Source organism: Xenopus tropicalis, chromosome 4 (genome assembly GCF_000004195.4).
Source record: "Xenopus tropicalis strain Nigerian chromosome 4, UCB_Xtro_10.0, whole genome shotgun sequence".
NCBI lineage: Eukaryota > Metazoa > Chordata > Amphibia > Anura > Pipidae > Xenopus > Xenopus tropicalis.
Genome location: NC_030680.2, coordinates 22,695,775 through 22,702,471, shown reverse-complemented (window position 1 = coordinate 22,702,471; position 6,697 = coordinate 22,695,775). Strand labels below are relative to the sequence as shown.

Below are 6,697 nucleotides of genomic sequence, written 5' to 3'. Positions count from 1 at the left end.
AAGATGTAACAGGGCAATATTTACTGATATATATATAAACCAGTTTGGTAAGATTCTTTAAACCATCTGTTGGTTAAGTATTCATTCTGGGGGTATAGTTTTCCTACTATCTGGCTCTAATTAGGCTTTAAAGCACATACAGACATGCCAGTTACACGCAGGTTACATAAATGGCCAAAGCTCTTTTACTACTACATTTCTTGTTCCTGTTACAATTAGAGCCAACATTGTTTCATTACTTCCTGTCAGGTGATCTCTGCACACAGCCAATCACAAGATGGTGGCTCAAGGCAAAATCTGTAAAATGACACTATATACTGATATATATATCTATATTGCCAGTATGGCAAGATTCTTTAATAGGCCCACTTATTATATCAATTATCTCTTGGTTACGTATACACACACTATGCCCTGGCTGGGCTACCTGTGCTCACACTCTGAGATCAACTACTCTAAAGATAATGTCTATCATCACCTGGATGAATGAAAACCTTCATAGACACTCTGTTTACTAAGCTACTGTGCCATTAGGCTTTCTTAGAGCTCAAGTCAGGATTAAGGAGGAAGCTGGACATCGAACAAAAGACCAAAATTCAATATTCGGAATCAAAATAGTCCCCCCCAGTTATGAGGTCACTGTCAAGTCTTTCAAAGAATACGCAACACCACAACCCCCCCTCCCTCCATCACTCATACCTTGTATTCTCCGATGCAGCAGCAATTTGGAGGGGAGGTCAGAGGGGAGTAGGTCTGGGTCTGTTGGGTGGCTGGGGCTGACCGGGTTTATTCCCAGTGTCCCACCGGCCTAGTCCAACACTGAGTCAAGGTCAGTTAGGAAACTTAGTAACCAGGGAACCTGATGAAATAGCAAATAGCAAAAAGAGCACACCCCCTGGAGCTTGTAAGAGGAATAATTAGACATTGAAACCACATCTCACCATTTATTTATGTAGATACCCCTTAATGAGGTGAAGACCCAGAAAGAACAAGTGAGTCATTCCCTTTTATATTGGAGAACACCTCCACCTAGTGGTAACTAATGAGGTCCCGCTATTATTTTATAGAATTAAAGGCCTATCATCTATCAAGATCTATATAAGGCACAAAATGACTAAAGATGTGTTTAGTACTGGGAAAAAAGTGCTTTTGAGAAGTTATACAGTAATTCATGTGTATAAATAAATGCAGAGTTAGTAAATTCATTTATTCTGATATCAATTCAAAGGGGAAGGGACTATCTCTTGCCAGGGAACAAAACATATTTAAAAGGGTTTCAACAATAATAATCTATTATATATATTGATATGTTATAGAATGTGCCCTATGTGGTTTGTAGTAATGAATGATTTTGTGGTTTAAATTTAGATTTAAAAGTGAGAAAGCCGAAATAAAAACAGCTGCTACTAGTAGCTCTGTGTGACTTCACCCTAAGGGTAATGACACACTGGGCTACTAGTAGCAGCTACTTTCCATGGCTACTGAATGCTAGAAAATTCCCCAGACCCCATGCAGTCAGAGGTTGGAGCAGCAGGTCAGGCTAGAATGGCCCTTTGGCAGATTACAATATGGCACCGGGGCCAAATGGGACTTTGATAAAATGACCAACTGCAAAGGAATGTGATGGAGCACTGATAGTTACTGGCTGTGCTCTGGATGAATTTAGGCATCTAACGGGCCGACTGATGCCTGTTCTCACTTTCAAAATGCCAGCCTCATCACATACCCCCCAACTGTCCCGCTTTTCGCGGGACAGTCCCGGTTTTTACAGCGCGTCCCGCTGTCCCGGATAGTTGAATGAATGTCCCGCATTACGAAAATGCAGACCATTCATTGAACAACCCAGGGACAGCGGGACGCGCTCGCTGGAGCCGAGCGCTCAGGCTCCGGCTTGTTCCGTGGCTCCTGCTCCTTATGCGGCTCCTCTAACTGCAGCGACAGGCCCTTTTATAATGTTGCACCCGCGCATATGTGTGACGTCTCACGTACGCACGGGCGCAACCTTATAAAAGGGCCTGTTGCCGCCATAGAAGGAGCCGCATAAAGAGCAGGAGTCTCAAGAAGCAGCATCTATGGGGGGGAGCACTGTGTATTGGAGGTACTCTCTATGGGGGCAATTAGGGGCTACTGTGTATGGGGGGGAACTGTGTATTGAGGTACTCTCTATGGGGGCAATTAGAGCTACTGTGTATGGGGGGTACTGTGTATGGGGGAAATTGGGGGCACTGGTGTATGGGGGGGTACTTTCTATGGGGGAAATTGGGGGCACTGTATGGGGGCATTGTGTATGGGGGGGTACTTTTTATGGGGCAGTGTATGGGGGCTACTGTCTGTCTATGGGGTCAATTGGGGGCACTGTCTATGGAGGGCATTGTCTATGGGGGTAATGGGGCACTGTGTATGGGGGGTACTGCCTATTGGGCCATTGCGGCAAAAAATGAATTTTAAAAATGGGGTGTGGTAATTGGGGCGTGGCCACAGAAGTGGGCGTGGTCAAAATCTTTTTGTCCCTCTTTTCATTTTTCAATGTTGGGAGGTATGTCATCATTACTGCACAAGTGTAGCTGCTGCTATTACTGTATTTCCTAAATACTCACGGGGTGGGGGGGTCACTGATACATTATTCATCAACGCGACACCAACAAAAAATCAAGGTTTTAATCTTCATCTTACTTCCATCTTACCCCTATCACATGATACAGGCGGCTTTTAAGTGGTACTGACACTTTAGCATATATAACATGTAATCTGTTGGTAAGAACAGGCAGTTTGGAGAAGGAAGGGCACTAGGACATGATCGTGGGCAGCGGAGGGAGGAGGGGATCAATTTTAAAACTGCTCTCACCACTATGACATACAGGAAGCCACTTTACTTCCAAGCTGCACCCCGACTTGGCCTAAGGCACACGTAATCATTCAAAACGTTGGGGCATTTTCATATGATTCTGGCCAGGGAACACGCTACGTATGCCTGAGGGTCTCAGCCAGAGAGAATATCATTTTTGAAAAAATCCAAAAAGCCACCTCTGTGAATCCATAAAATGTATCTTTTGTACTTTTGCAAACAGCAGTTCTGCCCATTGGCTGCCTGAATTGTATGATTTGGAAGGAAAAACACGATTGGGTGAATGGCTTATCTTGCCTCGAAGCAGGGAATTTAGTTCTGACTTTATGTTTATACGTTCAAGGTGCAGCTTGCTGGGTCTCCTGAGGGTGTCGCTGTAGAGTCAAATAAATAGCTAGGACATATCTGAGGAGCATTTCCACCATATAATCTTTGGGCAAACTGTATGAATGGGACTCATAAGCCCAGAGAGCCTTCCCTATGAATTACTGTGTAGGCCGATCTCCTGTGACACTGAAGTAGTGACATAAAGCATCAGAATTGTATAAGGTTCCCAATACGGCACAGAGGCCAAACAAGCCCAGGAGGCACCGCAGTGGCGGAATCCTAGTAGCCCCTGAGTCTCCTCTGCTGCTGTTCAATGACTGTTGGCAGATAATGGCAGGAATAGAAATAGAGGAGGGCCTAAATAGAAAGATATGTAATAAAAAGTAACAATAACAATAAAATTGTAGCTATACAGAGAAATTGTTTGTTGGCTGCTGGGTTCAGTAGAGGAAGGCAAACAATCCAGTAACTGTGCTGGGGCATGGTGGGAAATAAACTGTGGGGAGAAATAGTCACACGGGGTGAGAAAGTAAAGTGGAGGAAGAGACCATTTTTGGACTTGCGACTATTCTTGCACAATTTTGGCCAAATTTTTCCGTGGCAAATTTTTCATCCATTTTGGCGAAACAATCCACCAATGGCGAAATGCGGAAATTCGCTGCGAATCCATGCCTGGCGAAACATTTCGCCCATCACTAATATGGATGGGTACCTGCGATAGAGAGCCACTCCTTATTCTGATCATACTCAATGTTCATTGGAATGTGGTTCATCTGAGTGACCCACACGAAACAAGTTGCTCTCAATAAATCTGAAACACAAGACAAAGACATTGATCAGAGACTAATGTGCTGCTACCAGCGCCGTGCTACCATCTATAATATGATCCTCCCTGTATCCAGGGCCCAAGGTGAATCAATGGAGGGGACATACATGATGCATATAAAAAACAGCAACACAAATTAGGGCATCTGGCTCTTTTGAGGGGATCTGTCCCAGGGATAAAATATGTTGCTTGGATCAGGTCCCTGCAGGCAATGGCGGTGTATGTTATCAGATGCCTCATCTCTTTATGTTGCCATTTGGACACACACGGACAAAATTGTAAAAAGACAAATTTAGGAACCATCCTAGAGAGGAAAGTTTGTTATTTGGGGTGTTCTTTATGTGTTCAGACACAATGCAACTGAATTGCAACAAAACTTCTTGCCAGTGGCATCCCAAGCCAGCCGGGTACCCAAGGCAACCCAGCCACCCACCTCGTTCCAAACCCCACCCCACCTCTATGAGAGCATGCACGTGCACGCTCGCACACACAGAAGGGTGCCGAACCACTGGGGGAGGCAGATTTGAGGAGGCGGGTGCTGATGGATCAGACTTGACTGGACTAGGGGGAGGCAGAAAGATGTATGGTGCTGTGCAACCCCCCACTGTTGCACCCTACGGCACTTGCCCTCTCCTGGCCTACCCCTCTTACTGGCCCTACTTCTCAGGGACCACCATGTAGTAGTTTTGCTTCATAAATAATATCTTGGGGCCTTTCTCTCTCTCTCTCTCTGTTGTTGTTTAATGCTAGAGGAAGTTATTCATTTGGATACAGCTTGCTCACACCATGCTCACATCTATAAAAAATACTACCTTGGGTTTGCAAAACTGTGTTCCCCCCACACACACTGGGTCCCTATTCTATTTGATAGATTTCAGCATTCCATAGGGTACAACCAATGCAACAAAACAAGCACCTATAGTTTTTGTGGAGCTTCTTGTTTTACTCCTTAGCTGTAGATCTAACGGCATGGTATGGCCTGTAGTATGTACCCCTGTTCCCTGCAGCTATTCCATTCCCTTGTACCTTCTGTTTATAACAGTGCTCACCTAACCACCATGAACAGAGCGATGGTTGCCGCTCCACTCCCAGGAACGGGATGTAACACAGACCAAACCTCACACAGAAAGAATCATCCAGGCCAGGTCTGCAGGAACAAGAGGCAGAGTCAGCCATTGCAACCTCACTTTACTGTCAGTCCATTTACTGGCAGAATTAAACGTGCTTACCTGCCCACATTCTTGCGCCGTTGCAAGTAGAAAATATACCATTGGGAATAGACGGGAATCAGTGCTGGAGGCCCAACTGCAAAGAGAACAGAGGATGAATATCCGTTAGCAATAGCTTTATAACCTGAGACATGAAGTACTTGGTGTTGAGCTCACTCACTGAAGAAGAAGTACTTGTGCTGGTGATTATACGGCATGTATTTCTTCTTCTTCATTCCAAGCTGTGGGGGGAAACGAGAGAGTGCCGGAAGGATTATGAACGTTATTCACATCTTTTTCCCATCCCAAGGCATAGATATTTCATTCTGTGCATTTCCCTGATGGAATAGTCCCTGTTGTGTGCGCATTGTGGACTGTTATAGGGACATTAGAATGTGAGCTCAACGGGGACCACATTTTATTTTTATTATTAATTATATATATAGTTAGGTAGCCATATACGGCCCAATCTGGAACAATGTCTGACCAATCAGCCCCCTTGCTAATTGCTGATGTTTGTGTTTTATGTTAATTAAAATAAATAAACAAGTTCTGTTGGTCGTTTAAGTCTTGTTGTGTCTTTGTGTATCTTTCTGGGTGACAAAATTAGAGATGCACCAAACCTAGTTTTTCGGGTTCGGCCGAACCCCTGAATCCATCCCAAGCGATTCGGCTGAATACCGAACCAAAAGGTTTTTTCATTCAGTACAGGACAGAACAGACGGGGGTGCTCCTGAAACACATGTATGATATTAATAGTGCAAAACTGCTAATATATAAACAGAAAGTAAAAAAAATAAAAATAATGTAAGTTGCATGTGTGCACAGAGGTCGGTGGGCACATGTAGCCTTTAACCAGATGTTACTTCTACAAACAGTATTTAAACTATATTTTAACACATTTGTTGTTCGGTAAGTGTTTGCCACACAGATTAAGAGCTGTAGATTAAAACCGGTGCCTTTCATTATATTTTTTCCCCTTCTCCTGTGGGGCAGGTGACCCAATATGTTCTCCCAGGAAACTAAAACCTATGATAAAAGCTTCCAGTAGCAAATGCTAATGTCAAATAACATTAAACAAAGTTTAATAGAGCTCCTTAGGGCCAAGCTACACAGGAGATTTTAATCAGGGTTTTGGGTCAGATCTTTATCTGACCCACAAACTTTGCAACAACAACACAAGATATAATGGGATCTTATAGAATCTGGCCCCATTGCTGATAATGGGCTTTGGACAGATAAAGTCAGGTGGTATCCTTTGTAATCTGTTTCCTTAGGACAACAGTAGCAAAAACTACAAACTGATTGGCAGGGTTCTAAGGCAGTAAATTAAAACTTACGACTATTATTCAGGTACCACCTAGTTAAAGGAACCCCTTTGCCTGATGGACCCAAAATACAAACAGCACTTTTCTTCTCTGGCCATTCAGCTATATCTGGAAGGTGCTGATATGATTTTTACCAGTTGCCAACTGTGAAGATGGAGGTGCT

General features: G+C 43.9%; 1 long non-coding RNA gene across 1 annotated transcript; it reads right to left on the bottom strand.

Annotated features, from left to right (window-relative positions):
* Positions 1 to 5,251: 5,251 nt before the first annotated feature.
* Positions 5,252 to 5,936, bottom strand: LOC108647373. Its single transcript, XR_001924382.2, has 3 exons — positions 5,830 to 5,936; positions 5,388 to 5,448; positions 5,252 to 5,303 (listed from the first exon to the last, which is right to left on the bottom strand). It is a non-coding gene; the product is annotated as an uncharacterized LOC108647373 (long non-coding RNA).
* Positions 5,937 to 6,697: the final 761 nt, after the last annotated feature.